The 24592-nt window shown below is 49.9% G+C and overlaps 19 non-coding genes across 19 annotated transcripts; 13 read left to right on the top strand and 6 right to left on the bottom strand.

Annotated features, from left to right (window-relative positions):
- Positions 1–291: 291 nt before the first annotated feature.
- Positions 292–408, bottom strand: LOC138009130 (5S ribosomal RNA). The gene has a single exon (XR_011124338.1). It is a non-coding gene; the product is annotated as a 5S ribosomal RNA (ribosomal RNA).
- A 267-nt stretch (positions 409–675) lies between these two features.
- LOC138009179 (U2 spliceosomal RNA) lies at positions 676–873 on the top strand. The gene has a single exon (XR_011124386.1). It is a non-coding gene; the product is annotated as a U2 spliceosomal RNA (small nuclear RNA).
- A 200-nt stretch (positions 874–1073) lies between these two features.
- LOC138009171 (U1 spliceosomal RNA) lies at positions 1074–1242 on the top strand. The gene has a single exon (XR_011124378.1). It is a non-coding gene; the product is annotated as a U1 spliceosomal RNA (small nuclear RNA).
- A 1028-nt stretch (positions 1243–2270) lies between these two features.
- LOC138009142 (5S ribosomal RNA) lies at positions 2271–2390 on the bottom strand. Its single transcript, XR_011124350.1, has one exon. It is a non-coding gene; the product is annotated as a 5S ribosomal RNA (ribosomal RNA).
- Positions 2391–2659: 269 nt separating this feature from the next.
- On the top strand, positions 2660–2850 carry LOC138009177 (U2 spliceosomal RNA). Its single transcript, XR_011124384.1, has one exon. It is a non-coding gene; the product is annotated as a U2 spliceosomal RNA (small nuclear RNA).
- A 194-nt stretch (positions 2851–3044) lies between these two features.
- Positions 3045–3208, top strand: LOC138009170 (U1 spliceosomal RNA). Its single transcript, XR_011124377.1, has one exon. It is a non-coding gene; the product is annotated as a U1 spliceosomal RNA (small nuclear RNA).
- A 975-nt stretch (positions 3209–4183) lies between these two features.
- Positions 4184–4302, bottom strand: LOC138009126 (5S ribosomal RNA). Its single transcript, XR_011124334.1, has one exon. It is a non-coding gene; the product is annotated as a 5S ribosomal RNA (ribosomal RNA).
- A 268-nt stretch (positions 4303–4570) lies between these two features.
- Positions 4571–4760, top strand: LOC138009178 (U2 spliceosomal RNA). Its single transcript, XR_011124385.1, has one exon. It is a non-coding gene; the product is annotated as a U2 spliceosomal RNA (small nuclear RNA).
- Positions 4761–4954: 194 nt separating this feature from the next.
- On the top strand, positions 4955–5118 carry LOC138009169 (U1 spliceosomal RNA). Its single transcript, XR_011124376.1, has one exon. It is a non-coding gene; the product is annotated as a U1 spliceosomal RNA (small nuclear RNA).
- A 976-nt stretch (positions 5119–6094) lies between these two features.
- LOC138009125 (5S ribosomal RNA) lies at positions 6095–6213 on the bottom strand. The gene has a single exon (XR_011124333.1). It is a non-coding gene; the product is annotated as a 5S ribosomal RNA (ribosomal RNA).
- Positions 6214–6481: 268 nt separating this feature from the next.
- LOC138009176 (U2 spliceosomal RNA) lies at positions 6482–6673 on the top strand. Its single transcript, XR_011124383.1, has one exon. It is a non-coding gene; the product is annotated as a U2 spliceosomal RNA (small nuclear RNA).
- Positions 6674–12311: 5638 nt separating this feature from the next.
- On the top strand, positions 12312–12502 carry LOC138009123 (U2 spliceosomal RNA). The gene has a single exon (XR_011124331.1). It is a non-coding gene; the product is annotated as a U2 spliceosomal RNA (small nuclear RNA).
- Positions 12503–12696: 194 nt separating this feature from the next.
- Positions 12697–12860, top strand: LOC138009168 (U1 spliceosomal RNA). Its single transcript, XR_011124375.1, has one exon. It is a non-coding gene; the product is annotated as a U1 spliceosomal RNA (small nuclear RNA).
- Positions 12861–13836: 976 nt separating this feature from the next.
- LOC138009175 (5S ribosomal RNA) lies at positions 13837–13955 on the bottom strand. The gene has a single exon (XR_011124382.1). It is a non-coding gene; the product is annotated as a 5S ribosomal RNA (ribosomal RNA).
- Positions 13956–14223: 268 nt separating this feature from the next.
- Positions 14224–14415, top strand: LOC138009174 (U2 spliceosomal RNA). Its single transcript, XR_011124381.1, has one exon. It is a non-coding gene; the product is annotated as a U2 spliceosomal RNA (small nuclear RNA).
- A 5638-nt stretch (positions 14416–20053) lies between these two features.
- Positions 20054–20244, top strand: LOC138009122 (U2 spliceosomal RNA). Its single transcript, XR_011124330.1, has one exon. It is a non-coding gene; the product is annotated as a U2 spliceosomal RNA (small nuclear RNA).
- Positions 20245–20438: 194 nt separating this feature from the next.
- Positions 20439–20602, top strand: LOC138009167 (U1 spliceosomal RNA). The gene has a single exon (XR_011124374.1). It is a non-coding gene; the product is annotated as a U1 spliceosomal RNA (small nuclear RNA).
- A 976-nt stretch (positions 20603–21578) lies between these two features.
- Positions 21579–21697, bottom strand: LOC138009163 (5S ribosomal RNA). The gene has a single exon (XR_011124371.1). It is a non-coding gene; the product is annotated as a 5S ribosomal RNA (ribosomal RNA).
- Positions 21698–21965: 268 nt separating this feature from the next.
- LOC138009173 (U2 spliceosomal RNA) lies at positions 21966–22157 on the top strand. Its single transcript, XR_011124380.1, has one exon. It is a non-coding gene; the product is annotated as a U2 spliceosomal RNA (small nuclear RNA).
- The last annotated feature ends 2435 nt before the right edge of the window (positions 22158–24592 follow it).

Genomic DNA, 24592 nt, shown 5'->3' with positions numbered 1-24592 from the left:
AACTTCCATCTAATGCATAACAGTGCATGCATTTTTTACTTGTCGATCCTGTTCTTTGCTCACACGAAAAGATACGTTTCATGTCATAAACGTGGGATTGATAAGATCTCGCGCGCACGCGCTCCCTTGGAATACAAGTTCCACTTTCTCGTGTGAACTATTTTGTTTTGTTGTATGCTCTCTTTGACATATCGTTGGCATGTTGTGTTCAAAAAACCTGGTTTGGAATGTTTTTCATTAAAGGAAACTGAGATTTTTTGAGATAATCAAGTGTACAGAAGGAAAAAGGGAAGCCTACAACACGGGGTATCCCAGGCGGTCTCCCATCCAAGTACTAACCCGCCCGACAGGGCTTAACTTCGGTGATCGGACGAGAACCGGTGTTTTCCCTGTGGTATGGTCGTAGACAAGTAATTCGCCGTGAAAATTAACTTTGTTATAAGGGAAAAATAAAACGAGGTCAGAGCAAGCACAATGTGCATTTGTCTCTTGCCGTCAACGCAAGTGCCATGCAATGCTGGTCCTGCTGCCCACTGTACAAGGGCGATCGTTGTGTTCGCCTCGCTTTCAGGTTGGCTTTGGGCATTCCTTCCTTGGCACGGATTGTACTCGGACCACCATATCTCGTGGCCATGAGACTGGGATCACCTTGTCCGCTGTGAAGCATTTACTGGCATCGCTTTCTCGGCCTTTTGGCTAAGATCAAGGTGTAGTATCTGTTTCTTATCAGCTTAATATCTGATACGCTGCTCCATCGAGCAGCTCATATAGTACCTGATTTTTGGAACTGGGCCGTGGAAAAGATGGCTTTCCTCGTCCCGGGCCCACGGGTTTCCTCGTTATAGCACTACCTCCGAGCGGGGCCCACTTCCCTCTGGGGAGAAATAATCAAGTGAAAGCAGAACACATGACCAAGCTCACCAACGCTTCACATTCTCTTCTCTTTTTCTAGGTAGCATAGCAGCGAGTGGACAGCACGACACGCCCAGACGAGGAGCACGTGACCCCCATTACCACATGGTATGCGCAGACAAGTTTGCGTTTGGGGCGGTTCCGGAGAGATTGACAAAGGCATACCTTACCTGACGCCGGGAGGCACTGTGATCAGGGAGGCATTCCTCTCAAGGTGAGGCTCTTTCATTGCACTTCGATCTGGTTGACCCTTGCGATTACCCCAAATGTGGGTAACTCGAAGCGTATAATTTCTGGGTAGTGGGGACCTGCGTTTCGCGCTAGTCCCCGCACCAAACGCCCGGTGGCAAAGTTGGCTAATGGGAAGGTTTGTTGGCAACGTTTCAGGCAGGGCATGGGAAGGAGATGCGGTGGCGGTGTAAGGACCTAAGGAAGGTGAGTTGTATAGTGGAAAAAAAAATTTCCCCCCCCCAAACTTGGGCTGTGGAAAAAAAAAAAATTTTGTAGGTGAATGTTCCGTACTTGGGTGCACTGCAAAACTGTGGATTTTATTTCTTTCATTCTTGGGTCCGTAGAGAGAGCGAGAGGAGTTGTTTATTTCAGCCGCATCGATTTCAATCGATAGACGAGTGAGACAAGAAAATGCCAGCGGGTCGAGCTCTTATCCTCGTGCATCGTTTCGAACAACGTAAGTGGGATGTGGGTTTGTACTGCTCCATCGCGATAGATTTCTTTTGCGTTGTGTTATGTTGCGTTCTGGAGATCCCGTTTTGCATTGAGTAACTGAGGACCCGCCAGATCAGGTGGCGTTACATTTCTGTGCCCAACACTTTGTTGTTTCTCTATGTTATCAGTTAATTGGATTGGTATCATAAAAAGTAAATCTTTCATGGTCAGGATAGTGTCGATCGGCCCTTGGAATACGTACTGTCCGTGTTTGAGCAGGGACAAGTAAGACTTTGAAGTGCGCTACGTCACGTATTCACGTTTTTCGCAGGATCACTGTTTTAGAATTTTGTAGCCTTCGTTGTATGCATATCATCCCGGGCTAGGTTAACTTCCATCTAATGCATAACCTGGGCATGCATTTTTTACTTGTCGTATCCTGTTCTTTGCTCACACGAAAAGATACGTTTCATGTCATAAACGTTGGATGGATAAGATCTCGCGCGCACGCGGCTCCCTTGGGAATACAAGTTCTCACTTTTCTTCGTGTGAACTATTTGTTTTTTGTTGTATGTCTCATCTTTGACATATCGTTGGCATGTTGTGTTCAAAAAACCGGGTTTTGGAATGTTCTTTCATTAAAGGAAACTGAGATTTTTTGAGATAATCAAGTGTACAGAAGGAAAAAGGGAAGCCTACAACACGGGGTATTCCCAGGCGGTCTCCCATCCAAGTACGAACCCCCGCCCGACAGGGCTTAACTTCGTTGATCGGACGCGAACCGGTGTTTTCCCTGTGGTATGGTCGTAGACACGTAATTCGCCGTGAAAATTAACTTTGTTATAAGGGAAAATAAAAACGAGGTCAGAGCAAGCACAATGTGCATTTGTCCTCTTGCCGTCAACGCAAGTGCCCTGCAATGCTGGTCCTGCTGCCCACGGTACAAAGGTCGATCGTTGTGTGGCGCCTCGCTTTCAGGTTGGCTTGGGCATTCCTTCCTTGGCACGGATTGTAATCGGACCACCATATCTCGTGGCCATGAGACTGGGAGCACCTTGTCCGCTGTGAGCATTTACGGGCATCGGCTTCTCGGCCTTTTGGCTAAGATCAAGTGTAGTATCTGTTCTTATCAGCTTAATATCTGATACGCTGCTCATCGAGCAGCTCATATATTAAACTGATTTTGGAACTGGGCCGTGGAAAAGAGGCTTGCCTCGTCCCGGCCACGGGTTGCCTCGGTATAGCACTACCTCCGAGCGTGGCCCACTTCCCTCTGGGGAAGAAATAATCAAGTGAAAGCAGAACAAATGACCAAGCAACCAACCTTCACATTCTCTTCTCTTTTCTAGGTAGCATAGCAGCGAGTGGACAGCACGACACGACAGGACGAGGAGCACGTGACCCCCATTACCACATGGTATGCGCAGACAAGTTGCGTTTTGCGGTTCCGGAGAGGTTGAAAAGGCATACTTACCTGACGCGGGAGGCACTGTGATCAGGGAGGCAGTCCTCTCAAGGTGAGGCTCTTTCATTGCACTTCGATTGGGTTGACCCTTGCGATTACCCCAAATGTGGGTAACTCGAGCGTATAATTTCTGGTAGTGGGGACCTGCGTTCGCGCTAGTCCCCGCACCTAAACCCGGTGGCAAAGTTGGCTAATGGGAAGGTTTGTTGGTAACGTTTCAGGCAGGGCAGGGAAGGAGATGCGGTGGCGGTGTAAGGACTAAGGAAGGTGAGTTGTATTTGTGAATTCCACTGCTGAAATTGTAGGTGAATGTTCCGTACTTGGTGCACTGCAAAACTGTGATTTTATTTCTTTCATTCTTGGCCGTAGAGAGAGCGAGAGGACGTGTTTATTTCAGCCGCATCGATTTCCATCGATAGACGAGTGAGACAAGAAAATGCCAGCGGGTCGAGCTCTTATCCTCGTGCATCGTTTCGAAAACGTAAGTGGATGTGTGTTTGTACTGCTCCATCGCGATAGATTTCTTTTGCGTTGTGTTATGTTGCGTTCTGGAGAGCCCGTTTTGCATTGAGTAACTGAGGACCCGCCAGATCAGTTGGCGTTACATTTCTGTGGCCAACACTTTGTGGTTTCTCTATGTTATCAGTTAATTGGATTGTTATCATAAAAAGTAAATCTTTCATGGTCAGGATAGTGTCTTATCGGCCCTTTGAATACGTACTGTCCGTGTTGAGCAGGGAACAGTAAGACTTTGAAGTGCGCTACGTCACGTAAGTCACGTTTTCGCAGGATCAATGTTGTAGTGTTGTAGCCTTCGTTGTATGCATATCATCCGGGCTAGGTTAACTTCCATCTAATGCATAACAGTGCATGCATTTTTTACTTGTCGTATCCTGTTCTTTGCTCACACGAAAAGATACGTTTCATGTCATAAACGTTGGATTGATAAGATCTCGCGCGCACGCGCTCCCTTGGGAATACAAGTTCCACTTTCTCGTGTGAACTATTTTGTTTTTGTTGTATGTCTCATCTTTGACATATCGTTGGCATGTTGTGTTCAAAAACCTGGTTTGGAATGTTCTTTCATTAAAGGAAACTGAGATTTTTTGAGATAATCAAGTGTACAGAAGGAAAAAGGGAAGCCTACAACACGGGGTATTCCCAGGCGGTCTCCCATCCAAGTACTAACCCCGCCCGACAGGGCTTAACTTCGGTGATCGGACGAGAACCGGTGTTTTCCCTGTGGTATGGTCGTAGACAAGTAATTCGCCGTGAAAATTAACTTTGTTATAAGGGAAAATAAAAACGAGGTCAGAGCAAGCACAATGTGCATTTGTCCTCTTGCCGTCAACGCAAGTGCCATGCAATGCTGGTCCTGCTGCCCACTGTACAAGGGCGATCGTTGTGTGCGCCTCGCTTTCAGGTTGGCTTTGGGCATTCCTTCCTTGGCACGGATTGTAATCGGACCACCATATCTCGTGGCCATGAGACTGGGAGCACCTTGTCCGCTGTGAGCATTTACGGGCATCGGCTTCTCGGCCTTTTGGCTAAGATCAAGTGTAGTATCTGTTCTTATCAGCTTAATATCTGATGCTGCTCATCGAGCAGCTCATATATTAAACTGATTTTTGGAACTGGGCCGTGGAAAAGAGGCTTGCCTCGTCCCGGCCACGGGTTGCCTCGGTATAGCACTACCTCCGAGCGTGGCCCACTTCCCTCTGGGGAAGAAATAATCAAGTGAAAGCAGAACAAATGACCAAGCAACCAACCTTCACATTCTCTTCTCTTTTCTAGGTAGCATAGCAGCGAGTGGACAGCACGACACGACAGGACGAGGAGCACGTGACCCCCATTACCACATGGTATGCGCAGACAAGTTGCGTTTTGCGGTTCCGGAGAGGTTGAAAAGGCATACTTACCTGACGCGGGAGGCACTGTGATCAGGGAGGCAGTCCTCTCAAGGTGAGGCTCTTTCATTGCACTTCGATTGGGTTGACCCTTGCGATTACCCCAAATGTGGGTAACTCGAGCGTATAATTTCTGGTAGTGGGGACCTGCGTTCGCGCTAGTCCCCGCACCAAACCCCGGTGGCAAAGTTGGCTAATGGGAAGGTTTGTTGGTAACGTTTCAGGCAGGGCAGGGAAGGAGATGCGGTGGCGGTGTAAGGACTAAGGAAGGTGAGTTGTATTTGTGAATTCCACTGCTGAAATTGTAGGTGAATGTTCCGTACTTGGTGCACTGCAAAACTGTGATTTTATTTCTTTCATTCTTGGCCGTAGAGAGAGCGAGAGGACGTGTTTATTTCAGCCGCATCGATTTCCATCGATAGACGAGTGAGACAAGAAAATGCCAGCGGGTCGAGCTCTTATCCTCGTGCATCGTTTCGAAAACGTAAGTGGATGTGTGTTTGTACTGCTCCATCGCGATAGATTTCTTTTGCGTTGTGTTATGTTGCGTTCTGGAGAGCCCGTTTTGCATTGAGTAACTGAGGACCCGCCAGATCAGTTGGCGTTACATTTCTGTGGCCAACACTTTGTGGTTTCTCTATGTTATCAGTTAATTGGATTGTTATCATAAAAAGTAAATCTTTCATGGTCAGGATAGTGTCTTATCGGCCCTTTGAATACGTACTGTCCGTGTTGAGCAGGGAACAGTAAGACTTTGAAGTGCGCTACGTCACGTAAGTCACGTTTTCGCAGGATCAATGTTGTAGTGTTGTAGCCTTCGTTGTATGCATATCATCCGGGCTAGGTTAACTTCCATCTAATGCATAACAGTGCATGCATTTTTTACTTGTCGTATCCTGTTCTTTGCTCACACGAAAAGATACGTTTCATGTCATAAACGTTGGATTGATAAGATCTCGCGCGCACGCGCTCCCTTGGGAATACAAGTTCCACTTTCTCGTGTGAACTATTTTGTTTTTGTTGTATGTCTCATCTTTGACATATCGTTGGCATGTTGTGTTCAAAAAACCTGGTTTGGAATGTTCTTTCATTAAAGGAAACTGAGATTTTTTGAGATAATCAAGTGTACAGAAGGAAAAAGGGAAGCCTACAACACGGGGTATTCCCAGGCGGTCTCCCATCCAAGTACTAACCCCGCCCGACAGGGCTTAACTTCGGTGATCGGACGAGAACCGGTGTTTTCCCTGTGGTATGGTCGTAGACAAGTAATTCGCCGTGAAAATTAACTTTGTTATAAGGGAAAATAAAAACGAGGTCAGAGCAAGCACAATGTGCATTTGTCCTCTTGCCGTCAACGCAAGTGCCATGCAATGCTGGTCCTGCTGCCCACTGTACAAGGGCGATCGTTGTGTGCGCCTCGCTTTCAGGTTGGCTTTGGGCATTCCTTCCTTGGCACGGATTGTAATCGGACCACCATATCTCGTGGCCATGAGACTGGGAGCACCTTGTCCGCTGTGAGCATTTACGGGCATCGGCTTCTCGGCCTTTTGGCTAAGATCAAGTGTAGTATCTGTTCTTATCAGCTTAATATCTGATACGCTGCTCATCGAGCAGCTCATATATTAAACTGATTTTTGGAACTGGGCCGTGGAAAAGAGGCTTGCCTCGTCCCGGCCACGGGTTGCCTCGGTATAGCACTACCTCCGAGCGTGGCCCACTTCCCTCTGGGGAAGAAATAATCAAGTGAAAGCAGAACAAATGACCAAGCAACCAACCTTCACATTTCTCTTCTCTTTTCTAGGTAGCATAGCAGCGAGTGGACAGCACGACACGACAGGACGAGGAGCACGTGACCCCCATTACCACATGGTATGCGCAGACAAGTTGCGTTTTTGCGGTTCCGGAGAGGTTGAAAAGGCATACTTACCTGACGCGGGTTTTTATTATCTGCCAGGTTCGTGCCTTTCCTTGTGGTACGCGTAAGTTCCGTATTGGAATTGGAGTGTGGGGACAAGCGTTTTTGGGATTTGTGGTAAGATTTTTGATTCCTGAGTTTTACTGGTGACCCTCCTGGGGACTTATGCTTGGCGTCCTGCCATAACCCAGGGTAGCCAGTCTTTCTGTTCCCTTCCTGGGAGCTTTGCTTTCCGGGGGGACTGTTTTTTCTCTTTTTCCCTTTTCATCATGCCTCTTGCGGCCTTTAAGAGGACAGTAGTCCTCGACCTTTCCGATGTTCCAACCTCTGTTCCCAGGGCGGAACTTGTTACAGCCATCAAGGGAAAGTTCACCCCCTTTGTGATTGACAGTATTCAGTTTGTTCCCGTAAAACTGGTTCAGATTACTTTCGCTGACCCAAAATGTAAAAATATTGTTGAAGGTTATGATTTTGTCACTTTAGCTGGTGCTAAGTGCAAAGTCATGTATGCTGGGCCTCGAGCTCAAAATGTTATGTTGTATCACTATCCCTTTGAGGAGAGTGATGATCGCCTCCGGCCCTACTTTTCCTCGTACGGGAAGGTGGAGACGATAAGGCACCAGCATTACCCGGGTGACCCTGCAATCTGCACTGGAGCCCGTATCATCAAAATGGTTCGTTCTGGCCGGATCCCTCGTAATCTGGACATTGCTGGATATAAATGTAAGGTGTGGTATGTGGGTCAGCCGGCCGAATGTGATATCTGTCGTGGGGAACACCTCACCAAAAACTGTGACTTGCGCGGGAAGTGCCGCAGGTGTCGGGAGCCTGGTCACATGGCCAGGGATTGCCCAACCCCCCCAATGCCTGGGGGAACCCACCATCTTCGCCTGCGACCCCCGCCCATCCGTCCGCTTCACTTGTTGTTGGTGCCACTCCCCCGGAGTCGCTGCCTCCCCTCCTGGATGTCAGTTCTGGTCCTGAGGACCTTCCCACTTCTCCTGCAAGCTCTGACCATGAGGACTCTGGGGACGAGGGGGTAACCCTTCGTCCTCCTGCCCCCACGCAACCTGGTATTTCAAGTTGGGGTTCCCACACCGACCTCAGGGACAATGAGTTATCCCCCCTGGTACTCCACCCATGGCCTCTCCTGCCACCAGTAAATGTTAAGGAGGGTGCGGCCCTCCCTAAAACGGTAATGGTGGGTCCTCGACGCGCGTGCAGGTGGCTGCCTCCCCCGCCGCTGCGTCTGATGGTTTGGCTGCGCCACAGAGTAATACAATGTTAACACTAGTAGTAACGTAGTTGGTGTAATGGACAATACTACTATAGTTAATGGAAAAGAAATGGAAATGGATAATAGTAATAATGTAGTTACTGGAAAAGAAATGACAAATAATGCTGTAGTTAATGGAAAAGAAATGGAAATGGATAATAGTAATAATGGAAAAGAAATGGATACGAATGATAATGAACTAGTTAATGAGACTGAATACAGTCAAAGTATATTTAGTGACGATGACCCTTTAACGGGCATCAATGTAACCCCTGTAAATACCCCACAGGTTCTATCTCTGTCTCCCGTAATGGTTAACGAGGTCGAGCTGACTGATTCACCAGTCACTAAGCGTGGACTTTCGGATGTTGAGGCTTCCTCTGATGATCAGGTCAAGTCTAAGAAGAAAGCGAAGAAACCTCTTCCTGGTTCTGCGGTCCCCGGCCGCTCGAAGTCTGGAAAGGGCAGGGAGTCTGGGAGGGCTGTTCATTCTGGCCTTCCCTCCTTGGCTCCCCCTGCCCCGGTTCGGAGCCGTCGCTCCTAGTTGTGCTGTCTCTCTCTTTCTTCTCAGTTATGGCTCTCTCTATCCTCTCCTTAAACACCAATGGTCTCAGGGACTCGTCCAAGCGCGCTGGTGTTCTGCACTGGTTACGTTCCTTTCCTCAGGTCCCTGACATTGTCTGCCTACAAGAGGGCCCACTGCTCTTCAGACAGTGAATGTCAGTCTGGTTTCGTTCATCTGGTTTTAATGCAGTTGCTTCTGTTGGCTCTGCACACTCTTGTGGTTGCATCATTTTATTCCGCCCCACGGTCACCCTTACGAGCTCTTGGTGTGACACCGCTGGGCGTGTTGTTTTTTGCCACTTTACCCATTCTGGGCACCCGTTTCGTATCTGCTGTCTCTACGCCCCCAATCGCAACCCAGCCCGTGACGACTTCCTGGACGACGTCTCGTCTTGGGTTGATCCCACCTATCCGACCTTCCTTGCCGGGGACTTTAACACTGTGTTCGACCGCGCCCTCGATCGTCGGGGCTCCAATGTCTCTGACACTTCCCGCGAAAGTACTGCTACCTTAAAACGTCTTTTTGACTCCTGCTGTTGTCTGGACATTTGGAGGCACCTGCATCCTTCCGATTCTGCCTTCTCTTGGACTCGCTCAGACGGCCTTATGGCCTCCCGTATTGATCTCATTGGTGCCCCGTACTCCTGTTACCATCAGTCTTGACTTGCGATATTATTCCTTGTCCGTTTTCGGATCACTGTGGTGTGGTGCTTTCTTGTAGTGTCCCAGACATTGCTGCTCCTGGGACAGTTTCTGGAAGCTCAACATTTCTGTCCTCAATGATGAGGACTATATCCAGCATATCACTAATTTTTGGTCCGTTTGGAGGCAGTCCATGCTGTCCTTCCCGTCACTAGCTAAGTGGTGGGATAAGGGCAAGAGCCAAATCAAAGGCCTCACAATTAAATATTGCGCTGAGCGCTCGAAAGAAAACATCGCAGTGTCGAGACCTCCTTGGCCGACTAGCTGGGCATCTTAAGAACCGTGTTGATGCCGGTTTCACCTCCTGTGTTGAGCCGTACCATTCTACCCTGTCTGCCCTTGCTGCCCTAGACCTCGAGGCAGCTCGGGGAGCCCAAGTCCGTGCTCGGGCCAATGGGTTGAGGAAGGTGAAACCTCCTCGGCCTTTTTCTTCCGTCTGGAAAAGAAGCGTGCCGCCGACCGACTTATTTCAGCACTTCGATGCGATGATGGCACAGTGGTCTCGAGTTCAAAGGACCTATGCCAGGCTTTTGCTTCCTTTTATTCTAACTTGTTTAGTGCCGAGCCTACTGACGGGGACGTGGCTCTTTCCCTGCTCGACGCCCTCACCTCCACCTTGTCCGCCGACCAGGCTCAACAGTGTGATGGTCCTCTCCAGTCGGAGGAGTGTTATACTGCTTTATGTGGGATGGCTCGAGGCAAGACCCCGGGCTTGGATGGCCTCCCTATGGAGTTTTATGTCAAATTCTGGCCGGTGCTCGGACAGGACCTCGTGCTCGTCCTGAACTCATGTTATGAGGCTGGCACTCTCAGCCTCTCTCAGCGTCGAGGCATCATTTCTCTCATCTTTAAGACGGGTGACCGGCTGAACCCTCGTAACTGGCGGCCAATTTCCCTCCTTAGTGTGGACTACAAGCTCGCTGCCCGCGTCATCGCTGGGCGTCTCCTGAAGGTTATTCATGCCGTGGTGGCTGAGGATCAAACCTGTGGTGTCCCCGGTCGTTATATTGGTGAGAACGTCGCTTATCTCCGAGACATGGTCCATTACGCCACGCAATCCGGGTCTCCTTGTGCCATCCTCTCGCTCGACCAAGAAAAAGCGTTTGATCGCGTTGATTGGTCCTTTCTGCATGCCACCCTCTGCAGAATGGGTTTCCAAACCTCCTTTCTGCGCTGGATCCGCCTTTTCTATAATGCTGTTCAGAGTGCTGTCATTGTTAACGGTCATGTCTCAAACTTTTTCAGTCTCACACGGGGGGTGCGTCAAGGCTGCCCCCTCGCACCTTTGCTGTATGTTATGGTCGCTGAGGTCTTGGCCGCCAATATTCGAGCAAATCCCGCCATTACTGGACCTTTGCTGCCTGGACTGCCCTCACCGCTCTCTCCAATTTCCCAGTACGCGGATGACACATCGCTCATCTTGTCCTCCGATGCCTCCATTAGGGCTGTTTTTGACACCTACACAAGGTATGAGCTTGGTTCTGGATCCAAGCTCAACCTGACAAAGTCTCGCGGCTTGTGGCTGGGGTCTTGGGCTGGCCGAACTGACCCCCCTGTCCCTCTCGACTGGACATCTTCTAAGCTTAAAATCCTCGGAGTCTTCATTGGCCCGCATGACATTGATGAACTAATTGGCGGCCTCGGATAGAGGCTGTGGAACGCGTCCTCTCCTCCTGGCGTCAGCGCTCCTTGTCTTTTCATGGCAAGGCTTTGGTCATCAATTGCCTGGCCCTCGCCAGGGTTTGGTATGTGGCATCCCTGGTCCACATGCCCCCCTGGGTACTTAAAGAACTTAACTCCCTTGTTTTCTCATTCTTCTGGAAAACCAAGCGGGAGCTCGTTGCACGTGCTGTGGTCGTTCAGCCCACATCGCTGGGAGGTTTCTCGGTGGTGGACATTAAGCTCAAGGTTTGGTCGCTTCTGGGTCAGTGGGTCAAACGGTCTACTTTGTCCTCGTCAAGCTGGTCCTCCTTTGTGTCGTACTGGTTTCAATCGTGTTTTGCTGCCTCCTCTCTTGATGTTTTCTCCCGTCCCGCTGCCTTCGACAGGTCCCTGTTACCGCCATTTTACTCCTCTTTGCTTTTGGCCTGGGAGTCGCTTGGTGGCTCTTTTTCCCCCTCCCGGGGAACTTTGGTTTTCGCATCCTCTGACCCTCACGTTGTCGCCTCCGTGGCTTTTTTTCTCTGCCAAAGTCGGTTACCAGTTTCTTTTATCCTGTTCCTCTGTCACACCGCACTGTGTAGTTAAGTTCTTTCCCTCCTTTGGGGACCTTTACTGGTATGATACGTGGCGCCAGTTCCACTTCTTTGATTTTGACCGCTTTGTTGTTGATTTCTCCTGGAAGGTAGCTCATGGTGTGATTTACACTGCTGAGCGTCTTCTCTCTTTTGGTTTATCTGTCTCCTCCGCTTGTTTTTGTGGTCCTGTCGTCGAGTCACTGTCGCATTTGCTCTTTGTGTGTCCCCTTGCTCAAAGTGTTGTTGGTTGGCTACAGTCCCTCCTTTTTCATTTCTCGCCTATGTGTCCTGTGCTTGAGCGTCGCCATTTACTTTTTGGTTTCAATTCCACTGAGCTTCACGCAGTGCCCAAAGTCTTCAGTTACCTGTTGTGTGCCTGTAAGTTTCACATCTGGCTGGCCCGCAATGACTACCGCTTTCGTTCTGTCAACCTGGGGCCCTCGCCGTCATTGAGGGAGCAAAGGCCCGTGTCAAGTTCCACCTCCCCTTGCTCTTCAAGCGTTTTTCAACCCGGAGACGTCGACGTTATTTTGCCCGCCAGTGGGGGGCGGATGGAGTCATCGCCTCTATGTTTCCAACAAGCTCGTTTTTCGCTTCGGGCCACCTGCTTAATTCACCCTCTGTACCACCTGATTTGCTTAGTTTTATTTCGCCTCTGTCGCCTAATACTGGTGACCAATGCCTCAGGCGTTGGATGAGTCTGTCGACTGGTGACCTTTGGTCTGCCATTCACGCTGCTCATCGAGCAGCTCATATATTAAACTGATTTTTGGAACTGGGCCGTGGAAAAGAGGCTTGCCTCGTCCCGGCCACGGGTTGCCTCGGTATAGCACTACCTCCGAGCGTGGCCCACTTCCCTCTGGGGAAGAAATAATCAAGTGAAAGCAGAACAAATGACCAAGCAACCAACCTTCACATTCTCTTCTCTTTTCTAGGTAGCATAGCAGCGAGTGGACAGCACGACACGACAGGACGAGGAGCACGTGACCCCCATTACCACATGGTATGCGCAGACAAGTTGCGTTTTGCGGTTCCGGAGAGGTTGAAAAGGCATACTTACCTGACGCGGGAGGCACTGTGATCAGGGAGGCAGTCCTCTCAAGGTGAGGCTCTTTCATTGCACTTCGATTGGGTTGACCCTTGCGATTACCCCAAATGTGGGTAACTCGAGCGTATAATTTCTGGTAGTGGGGACCTGCGTTCGCGCTAGTCCCCGCACCAAACCCCGGTGGCAAAGTTGGCTAATGGGAAGGTTTGTTGGTAACGTTTCAGGCAGGGCAGGGAAGGAGATGCGGTGGCGGTGTAAGGACTAAGGAAGGTGAGTTGTATTTGTGAATTCCACTGCTGAAATTGTAGGTGAATGTTCCGTACTTGGTGCACTGCAAAACTGTGATTTTATTTCTTTCATTCTTGGCCGTAGAGAGAGCGAGAGGACGTGTTTATTTCAGCCGCATCGATTTCCATCGATAGACGAGTGAGACAAGAAAATGCCAGCGGGTCGAGCTCTTATCCTCGTGCATCGTTTCGAAAACGTAAGTGGATGTGTGTTTGTACTGCTCCATCGCGATAGATTTCTTTTGCGTTGTGTTATGTTGCGTTCTGGAGAGCCCGTTTTGCATTGAGTAACTGAGGACCCGCCAGATCAGTTGGCGTTACATTTCTGTGGCCAACACTTTGTGGTTTCTCTATGTTATCAGTTAATTGGATTGTTATCATAAAAAGTAAATCTTTCATGGTCAGGATAGTGTCTTATCGGCCCTTTGAATACGTACTGTCCGTGTTGAGCAGGGAACAGTAAGACTTTGAAGTGCGCTACGTCACGTAAGTCACGTTTTCGCAGGATCAATGTTGTAGTGTTGTAGCCTTCGTTGTATGCATATCATCCGGGCTAGGTTAACTTCCATCTAATGCATAACAGTGCATGCATTTTTTACTTGTCGTATCCTGTTCTTTGCTCACACGAAAAGATACGTTTCATGTCATAAACGTTGGATTGATAAGATCTCGCGCGCACGCGCTCCCTTGGGAATACAAGTTCCACTTTCTCGTGTGAACTATTTTGTTTTTGTTGTATGTCTCATCTTTGACATATCGTTGGCATGTTGTGTTCAAAAAACCTGGTTTGGAATGTTCTTTCATTAAAGGAAACTGAGATTTTTTGAGATAATCAAGTGTACAGAAGGAAAAAGGGAAGCCTACAACACGGGGTATTCCCAGGCGGTCTCCCATCCAAGTACTAACCCCGCCCGACAGGGCTTAACTTCGGTGATCGGACGAGAACCGGTGTTTTCCCTGTGGTATGGTCGTAGACAAGTAATTCGCCGTGAAAATTAACTTTGTTATAAGGGAAAATAAAAACGAGGTCAGAGCAAGCACAATGTGCATTTGTCCTCTTGCCGTCAACGCAAGTGCCATGCAATGCTGGTCCTGCTGCCCACTGTACAAGGGCGATCGTTGTGTGCGCCTCGCTTTCAGGTTGGCTTTGGGCATTCCTTCCTTGGCACGGATTGTAATCGGACCACCATATCTCGTGGCCATGAGACTGGGAGCACCTTGTCCGCTGTGAGCATTTACGGGCATCGGCTTCTCGGCCTTTTGGCTAAGATCAAGTGTAGTATCTGTTCTTATCAGCTTAATATCTGATACGCTGCTCATCGAGCAGCTCATATATTAAACTGATTTTTGGAACTGGGCCGTGGAAAAGAGGCTTGCCTCGTCCCGGCCACGGGTTGCCTCGGTATAGCACTACCTCCGAGCGTGGCCCACTTCCCTCTGGGGAAGAAATAATCAAGTGAAAGCAGAACAAATGACCAAGCAACCAACCTTCACATTTCTCTTCTCTTTTCTAGGTAGCATAGCAGCGAGTGGACAGCACGACACGACAGGACGAGGAGCACGTGACCCCCATTACCACATGGTATGCGCAGACAAGTTGCGTTTTTGCGGTTCCGGAGAGGTTGAAAAGGCATACTTACCTGACGCGGGTTTTTATTATCTGCCAGGTTCGTGCCTTTCCTTGTGGTACGCGTAAGTTCCGTATTGGAATTGGAGTGTGGGGACAAGCGTTTTTGGGATTTGTGGTAAGATTTTTGATTCCTGAGTTTTACTGGTGACCCTCCTGGGGACTTATGCTTGGCGTCCTGCCATAACCCAGGGTAGCCAGTCTTTCTGTTCCCTTCCTGGGAGCTTTGCTTTCCGGGGGGACTGTTTTTTCTCTTTTTCCCTTTTCATCATGCCTCTTGCGGCCTTTAAGAGGACAGTAGTCCTCGACCTTTCCGATGTTCCAACCTCTGTTCCCAGGGCGGAACTTGTTACAGCCATCAAGGGAAAGTTCACCCCCTTTGTGATTGACAGTATTCAGTTTGTTCCCGTAAAACTGGTTCAGATTACTTTCGCTGACCCAAAATGTAAAAATATTGTTGAAGGTTATGATTTTGTCACTTTAGCTGGTGCTAAGTGCAAAGTCATGTATGCTGGGCCTCGAGCTCAAAATGTTATGTTGTATCACTATCCCTTTGAGGAGAGTGATGATCGCCTCCGGCCCTACTTTTCCTCGTACGGGAAGGTGGAGACGATAAGGCACCAGCATTACCCGGGTGACCCTGCAATCTGCACTGGAGCCCGTATCATCAAAATGGTTCGTTCTGGCCGGATCCCTCGTAATCTGGACATTGCTGGATATAAATGTAAGGTGTGGTATGTGGGTCAGCCGGCCGAATGTGATATCTGTCGTGGGGAACACCTCACCAAAAACTGTGACTTGCGCGGGAAGTGCCGCAGGTGTCGGGAGCCTGGTCACATGGCCAGGGATTGCCCAACCCCCCCAATGCCTGGGGGAACCCACCATCTTCGCCTGCGACCCCCGCCCATCCGTCCGCTTCACTTGTTGTTGGTGCCACTCCCCCGGAGTCGCTGCCTCCCCTCCTGGATGTCAGTTCTGGTCCTGAGGACCTTCCCACTTCTCCTGCAAGCTCTGACCATGAGGACTCTGGGGACGAGGGGGTAACCCTTCGTCCTCCTGCCCCCACGCAACCTGGTATTTCAAGTTGGGGTTCCCACACCGACCTCAGGGACAATGAGTTATCCCCCCTGGTACTCCACCCATGGCCTCTCCTGCCACCAGTAAATGTTAAGGAGGGTGCGGCCCTCCCTAAAACGGTAATGGTGGGTCCTCGACGCGCGTGCAGGTGGCTGCCTCCCCCGCCGCTGCGTCTGATGGTTTGGCTGCGCCACAGAGTAATACAATGTTAACACTAGTAGTAACGTAGTTGGTGTAATGGACAATACTACTATAGTTAATGGAAAAGAAATGGAAATGGATAATAGTAATAATGTAGTTACTGGAAAAGAAATGACAAATAATGCTGTAGTTAATGGAAAAGAAATGGAAATGGATAATAGTAATAATGGAAAAGAAATGGATACGAATGATAATGAACTAGTTAATGAGACTGAATACAGTCAAAGTATATTTAGTGACGATGACCCTTTAACGGGCATCAATGTAACCCCTGTAAATACCCCACAGGTTCTATCTCTGTCTCCCGTAATGGTTAACGAGGTCGAGCTGACTGATTCACCAGTCACTAAGCGTGGACTTTCGGATGTTGAGGCTTCCTCTGATGATCAGGTCAAGTCTAAGAAGAAAGCGAAGAAACCTCTTCCTGGTTCTGCGGTCCCCGGCCGCTCGAAGTCTGGAAAGGGCAGGGAGTCTGGGAGGGCTGTTCATTCTGGCCTTCCCTCCTTGGCTCCCCCTGCCCCGGTTCGGAGCCGTCGCTCCTAGTTGTGCTGTCTCTCTCTTTCTTCTCAGTTATGGCTCTCTCTATCCTCTCCTTAAACACCAATGGTCTCAGGGACTCGTCCAAGCGCGCTGGTGTTCTGCACTGGTTACGTTCCTTTCCTCAGGTCCCTGACATTGTCTGCCTACAAGAGGGCCCACTGCTCTTCAGACAGTGAATGTCAGTCTGGTTTCGTTCATCTGGTTTTAATGCAGTTGCTTCTGTTGGCTCTGCACACTCTTGTGGTTGCATCATTTTATTCCGCCCCACGGTCACCCTTACGAGCTCTTGGTGTGACACCGCTGGGCGTGTTGTTTTTTGCCACTTTACCCATTCTGGGCACCCGTTTCGTATCTGCTGTCTCTACGCCCCCAATCGCAACCCAGCCCGTGACGACTTCCTGGACGACGTCTCGTCTTGGGTTGATCCCACCTATCCGACCTTCCTTGCCGGGGACTTTAACACTGTGTTCGACCGCGCCCTCGATCGTCGGGGCTCCAATGTCTCTGACACTTCCCGCGAAAGTACTGCTACCTTAAAACGTCTTTTTGACTCCTGCTGTTGTCTGGACATTTGGAGGCACCTGCATCCTTCCGATTCTGCCTTCTCTTGGACTCGCTCAGACGGCCTTATGGCCTCCCGTATTGATCTCATTGGTGCCCCGTACTCCTGTTACCATCAGTCTTGACTTGCGATATTATTCCTTGTCCGTTTTCGGATCACTGTGGTGTGGTGCTTTCTTGTAGTGTCCCAGACATTGCTGCTCCTGGGACAGTTTCTGGAAGCTCAACATTTCTGTCCTCAATGATGAGGACTATATCCAGCATATCACTAATTTTTGGTCCGTTTGGAGGCAGTCCATGCTGTCCTTCCCGTCACTAGCTAAGTGGTGGGATAAGGGCAAGAGCCAAATCAAAGGCCTCACAATTAAATATTGCGCTGAGCGCTCGAAAGAAAACATCGCAGTGTCGAGACCTCCTTGGCCGACTAGCTGGGCATCTTAAGAACCGTGTTGATGCCGGTTTCACCTCCTGTGTTGAGCCGTACCATTCTACCCTGTCTGCCCTTGCTGCCCTAGACCTCGAGGCAGCTCGGGGAGCCCAAGTCCGTGCTCGGGCCAATGGGTTGAGGAAGGTGAAACCTCCTCGGCCTTTTTCTTCCGTCTGGAAAAGAAGCGTGCCGCCGACCGACTTATTTCAGCACTTCGATGCGATGATGGCACAGTGGTCTCGAGTTCAAAGGACCTATGCCAGGCTTTTGCTTCCTTTTATTCTAACTTGTTTAGTGCCGAGCCTACTGACGGGGACGTGGCTCTTTCCCTGCTCGACGCCCTCACCTCCACCTTGTCCGCCGACCAGGCTCAACAGTGTGATGGTCCTCTCCAGTCGGAGGAGTGTTATACTGCTTTATGTGGGATGGCTCGAGGCAAGACCCCGGGCTTGGATGGCCTCCCTATGGAGTTTTATGTCAAATTCTGGCCGGTGCTCGGACAGGACCTCGTGCTCGTCCTGAACTCATGTTATGAGGCTGGCACTCTCAGCCTCTCTCAGCGTCGAGGCATCATTTCTCTCATCTTTAAGACGGGTGACCGGCTGAACCCTCGTAACTGGCGGCCAATTTCCCTCCTTAGTGTGGACTACAAGCTCGCTGCCCGCGTCATCGCTGGGCGTCTCCTGAAGGTTATTCATGCCGTGGTGGCTGAGGATCAAACCTGTGGTGTCCCCGGTCGTTATATTGGTGAGAACGTCGCTTATCTCCGAGACATGGTCCATTACGCCACGCAATCCGGGTCTCCTTGTGCCATCCTCTCGCTCGACCAAGAAAAAGCGTTTGATCGCGTTGATTGGTCCTTTCTGCATGCCACCCTCTGCAGAATGGGTTTCCAAACCTCCTTTCTGCGCTGGATCCGCCTTTTCTATAATGCTGTTCAGAGTGCTGTCATTGTTAACGGTCATGTCTCAAACTTTTTCAGTCTCACACGGGGGGTGCGTCAAGGCTGCCCCCTCGCACCTTTGCTGTATGTTATGGTCGCTGAGGTCTTGGCCGCCAATATTCGAGCAAATCCCGCCATTACTGGACCTTTGCTGCCTGGACTGCCCTCACCGCTCTCTCCAATTTCCCAGTACGCGGATGACACATCGCTCATCTTGTCCTCCGATGCCTCCATTAGGGCTGTTTTTGACACCTACACAAGGTATGAGCTTGGTTCTGGATCCAAGCTCAACCTGACAAAGTCTCGCGGCTTGTGGCTGGGGTCTTGGGCTGGCCGAACTGACCCCCCTGTCCCTCTCGACTGGACATCTTCTAAGCTTAAAATCCTCGGAGTCTTCATTGGCCCGCATGACATTGATGAACTAATTGGCGGCCTCGGATAGAGGCTGTGGAACGCGTCCTCTCCTCCTGGCGTCAGCGCTCCTTGTCTTTTCATGGCAAGGCTTTGGTCATCAATTGCCTGGCCCTCGCCAGGGTTTGGTATGTGGCATCCCTGGTCCACATGCCCCCCTGGGTACTTAAAGAACTTAACTCCCTTGTTTTCTCATTCTTCTGGAAAACCAAGCGGGAGCTCGTTGCACGTGCTGTGGTCGTTCAGCCCACATCGCTGGGAGGTTTCTCGGTGGTGGACATTAAGCTCAAGGTTTGGTCGCTTCTGGGTCAGTGGGTCAAACGGTCTACTTTGTCCTCGTCAAGCTGGTCCTCCTTTGTGTCGTACTGGTTTCAATCGTGTTTTGCTGCCTCCTCTCTTGATGTTTTCTCCCGTCCCGCTGCCTTCGACAGGTCCCTGTTACCGCCATTTTACTCCTCTTTGCTTTTGGCCTGGGAGTCGCTTGGTGGCTCTTTTTCCCCCTCCCGGGGAACTTTGGTTTTCGCATCCTCTGACCCTCACGTTGTCGCCTCCGTGGCTTTTTTTCTCTGCCAAAGTCGGTTACCAGTTTCTTTTATCCTGTTCCTCTGTCACACCGCACTGTGTAGTTAAGTTCTTTCCCTCCTTTGGGGACCTTTACTGGTATGATACGTGGCGCCAGTTCCACTTCTTTGATTTTGACCGCTTTGTTGTTGATTTCTCCTGGAAGGTAGCTCATGGTGTGATTTACACTGCTGAGCGTCTTCTCTCTTTTGGTTTATCTGTCTCCTCCGCTTGTTTTTGTGGTCCTGTCGTCGAGTCACTGTCGCATTTGCTCTTTGTGTGTCCCCTTGCTCAAAGTGTTGTTGGTTGGCTACAGTCCCTCCTTTTTCATTTCTCGCCTATGTGTCCTGTGCTTGAGCGTCGCCATTTACTTTTTGGTTTCAATTCCACTGAGCTTCACGCAGTGCCCAAAGTCTTCAGTTACCTGTTGTGTGCCTGTAAGTTTCACATCTGGCTGGCCCGCAATGACTACCGCTTTCGTTCTGTCAACCTGGGGCCCTCGCCGTCATTGAGGGAGCAAAGGCCCGTGTCAAGTTCCACCTCCCCTTGCTCTTCAAGCGTTTTTCAACCCGGAGACGTCGACGTTATTTTGCCCGCCAGTGGGGGGCGGATGGAGTCATCGCCTCTATGTTTCCAACAAGCTCGTTTTTCGCTTCGGGCCACCTGCTTAATTCACCCTCTGTACCACCTGATTTGCTTAGTTTTATTTCGCCTCTGTCGCCTAATACTGGTGACCAATGCCTCAGGCGTTGGATGAGTCTGTCGACTGGTGACCTTTGGTCTGCCATTCACGCTGCTCATCGAGCAGCTCATATATTAAACTGATTTTTGGAACTGGGCCGTGGAAAAGAGGCTTGCCTCGTCCCGGCCACGGGTTGCCTCGGTATAGCACTACCTCCGAGCGTGGCCCACTTCCCTCTGGGGAAGAAATAATCAAGTGAAAGCAGAACAAATGACCAAGCAACCAACCTTCACATTCTCTTCTCTTTTCTAGGTAGCATAGCAGCGAGTGGACAGCACGACACGACAGGACGAGGAGCACGTGACCCCCATTACCACATGGTATGCGCAGACAAGTTGCGTTTTGCGGTTCCGGAGAGGTTGAAAAGGCATACTTACCTGACGCGGGAGGCACTGTGATCAGGGAGGCAGTCCTCTCAAGGTGAGGCTCTTTCATTGCACTTCGATTGGGTTGACCCTTGCGATTACCCCAAATGTGGGTAACTCGAGCGTATAATTTCTGGTAGTGGGGACCTGCGTTCGCGCTAGTCCCCGCACCAAACCCCGGTGGCAAAGTTGGCTAATGGGAAGGTTTGTTGGTAACGTTTCAGGCAGGGCAGGGAAGGAGATGCGGTGGCGGTGTAAGGACTAAGGAAGGTGAGTTGTATTTGTGAATTCCACTGCTGAAATTGTAGGTGAATGTTCCGTACTTGGTGCACTGCAAAACTGTGATTTTATTTCTTTCATTCTTGGCCGTAGAGAGAGCGAGAGGACGTGTTTATTTCAGCCGCATCGATTTCCATCGATAGACGAGTGAGACAAGAAAATGCCAGCGGGTCGAGCTCTTATCCTCGTGCATCGTTTCGAAAACGTAAGTGGATGTGTGTTTGTACTGCTCCATCGCGATAGATTTCTTTTGCGTTGTGTTATGTTGCGTTCTGGAGAGCCCGTTTTGCATTGAGTAACTGAGGACCCGCCAGATCAGTTGGCGTTACATTTCTGTGGCCAACACTTTGTGGTTTCTCTATGTTATCAGTTAATTGGATTGTTATCATAAAAAGTAAATCTTTCATGGTCAGGATAGTGTCTTATCGGCCCTTTGAATACGTACTGTCCGTGTTGAGCAGGGAACAGTAAGACTTTGAAGTGCGCTACGTCACGTAAGTCACGTTTTCGCAGGATCAATGTTGTAGTGTTGTAGCCTTCGTTGTATGCATATCATCCGGGCTAGGTTAACTTCCATCTAATGCATAACAGTGCATGCATTTTTTACTTGTCGTATCCTGTTCTTTGCTCACACGAAAAGATACGTTTCATGTCATAAACGTTGGATTGATAAGATCTCGCGCGCACGCGCTCCCTTGGGAATACAAGTTCCACTTTCTCGTGTGAACTATTTTGTTTTTGTTGTATGTCTCATCTTTGACATATCGTTGGCATGTTGTGTTCAAAAAACCTGGTTTGGAATGTTCTTTCATTAAAGGAAACTGAGATTTTTTGAGATAATCAAGTGTACAGAAGGAAAAAGGGAAGCCTACAACACGGGGTATTCCCAGGCGGTCTCCCATCCAAGTACTAACCCCGCCCGACAGGGCTTAACTTCGGTGATCGGACGAGAACCGGTGTTTTCCCTGTGGTATGGTCGTAGACAAGTAATTCGCCGTGAAAATTAACTTTGTTATAAGGGAAAATAAAAACGAGGTCAGAGCAAGCACAATGTGCATTTGTCCTCTTGCCGTCAACGCAAGTGCCATGCAATGCTGGTCCTGCTGCCCACTGTACAAGGGCGATCGTTGTGTGCGCCTCGCTTTCAGGTTGGCTTTGGGCATTCCTTCCTTGGCACGGATTGTAATCGGACCACCATATCTCGTGGCCATGAGACTGGGAGCACCTTGTCCGCTGTGAGCATTTACGGGCATCGGCTTCTCGGCCTTTTGGCTAAGATCAAGTGTAGTATCTGTTCTTATCAGCTTAATATCTGATACGCTGCTCATCGAGCAGCTCATATATTAAACTGATTTTTGGAACTGGGCCGTGGAAAAGAGGCTTGCCTCGTCCCGGCCACGGGTTGCCTCGGTATAGCACTACCTCCGAGCGTGGCCCACTTCCCTCTGGGGAAGAAATAATCAAGTGAAAGCAGAACAAATGACCAAGCAACCAACCTTCACATTTCTCTTCTCTTTTCTAGGTAGCATAGCAGCGAGTGGACAGCACGACACGACAGGACGAGGAGCACGTGACCCCCATTACCACATGGTATGCGCAGACAAGTTGCGTTTTTGCGGTTCCGGAGAGGTTGAAAAGGCATACTTACCTGACGCGGGTTTTTATTATCTGCCAGGTTCGTGCCTTTCCTTGTGGTACGCGTAAGTTCCGTATTGGAATTGGAGTGTGGGGACAAGCGTTTTTGGGATTTGTGGTAAGATTTTTGATTCCTGAGTTTTACTGGTGACCCTCCTGGGGACTTATGCTTGGCGTCCTGCCATAACCCAGGGTAGCCAGTCTTTCTGTTCCCTTCCTGGGAGCTTTGCTTTCCGGGGGGACTGTTTTTTCTCTTTTTCCCTTTTCATCATGCCTCTTGCGGCCTTTAAGAGGACAGTAGTCCTCGACCTTTCCGATGTTCCAACCTCTGTTCCCAGGGCGGAACTTGTTACAGCCATCAAGGGAAAGTTCACCCCCTTTGTGATTGACAGTATTCAGTTTGTTCCCGTAAAACTGGTTCAGATTACTTTCGCTGACCCAAAATGTAAAAATATTGTTGAAGGTTATGATTTTGTCACTTTAGCTGGTGCTAAGTGCAAAGTCATGTATGCTGGGCCTCGAGCTCAAAATGTTATGTTGTATCACTATCCCTTTGAGGAGAGTGATGATCGCCTCCGGCCCTACTTTTCCTCGTACGGGAAGGTGGAGACGATAAGGCACCAGCATTACCCGGGTGACCCTGCAATCTGCACTGGAGCCCGTATCATCAAAATGGTTCGTTCTGGCCGGATCCCTCGTAATCTGGACATTGCTGGATATAAATGTAAGGTGTGGTATGTGGGTCAGCCGGCCGAATGTGATATCTGTCGTGGGGAACACCTCACCAAAAACTGTGACTTGCGCGGGAAGTGCCGCAGGTGTCGGGAGCCTGGTCACATGGCCAGGGATTGCCCAACCCCCCCAATGCCTGGGGGAACCCACCATCTTCGCCTGCGACCCCCGCCCATCCGTCCGCTTCACTTGTTGTTGGTGCCACTCCCCCGGAGTCGCTGCCTCCCCTCCTGGATGTCAGTTCTGGTCCTGAGGACCTTCCCACTTCTCCTGCAAGCTCTGACCATGAGGACTCTGGGGACGAGGGGGTAACCCTTCGTCCTCCTGCCCCCACGCAACCTGGTATTTCAAGTTGGGGTTCCCACACCGACCTCAGGGACAATGAGTTATCCCCCCTGGTACTCCACCCATGGCCTCTCCTGCCACCAGTAAATGTTAAGGAGGGTGCGGCCCTCCCTAAAACGGTAATGGTGGGTCCTCGACGCGCGTGCAGGTGGCTGCCTCCCCCGCCGCTGCGTCTGATGGTTTGGCTGCGCCACAGAGTAATACAATGTTAACACTAGTAGTAACGTAGTTGGTGTAATGGACAATACTACTATAGTTAATGGAAAAGAAATGGAAATGGATAATAGTAATAATGTAGTTACTGGAAAAGAAATGACAAATAATGCTGTAGTTAATGGAAAAGAAATGGAAATGGATAATAGTAATAATGGAAAAGAAATGGATACGAATGATAATGAACTAGTTAATGAGACTGAATACAGTCAAAGTATATTTAGTGACGATGACCCTTTAACGGGCATCAATGTAACCCCTGTAAATACCCCACAGGTTCTATCTCTGTCTCCCGTAATGGTTAACGAGGTCGAGCTGACTGATTCACCAGTCACTAAGCGTGGACTTTCGGATGTTGAGGCTTCCTCTGATGATCAGGTCAAGTCTAAGAAGAAAGCGAAGAAACCTCTTCCTGGTTCTGCGGTCCCCGGCCGCTCGAAGTCTGGAAAGGGCAGGGAGTCTGGGAGGGCTGTTCATTCTGGCCTTCCCTCCTTGGCTCCCCCTGCCCCGGTTCGGAGCCGTCGCTCCTAGTTGTGCTGTCTCTCTCTTTCTTCTCAGTTATGGCTCTCTCTATCCTCTCCTTAAACACCAATGGTCTCAGGGACTCGTCCAAGCGCGCTGGTGTTCTGCACTGGTTACGTTCCTTTCCTCAGGTCCCTGACATTGTCTGCCTACAAGAGGGCCCACTGCTCTTCAGACAGTGAATGTCAGTCTGGTTTCGTTCATCTGGTTTTAATGCAGTTGCTTCTGTTGGCTCTGCACACTCTTGTGGTTGCATCATTTTATTCCGCCCCACGGTCACCCTTACGAGCTCTTGGTGTGACACCGCTGGGCGTGTTGTTTTTTGCCACTTTACCCATTCTGGGCACCCGTTTCGTATCTGCTGTCTCTACGCCCCCAATCGCAACCCAGCCCGTGACGACTTCCTGGACGACGTCTCGTCTTGGGTTGATC

This window comes from Montipora foliosa, chromosome 6 (genome assembly GCF_036669935.1).
Source record: "Montipora foliosa isolate CH-2021 chromosome 6, ASM3666993v2, whole genome shotgun sequence".
NCBI lineage: Eukaryota > Metazoa > Cnidaria > Anthozoa > Scleractinia > Acroporidae > Montipora > Montipora foliosa.
The sequence above is the reverse complement of the archived record's forward strand: the minus strand, read 5'-3'. Positions and strand labels throughout refer to the sequence as shown.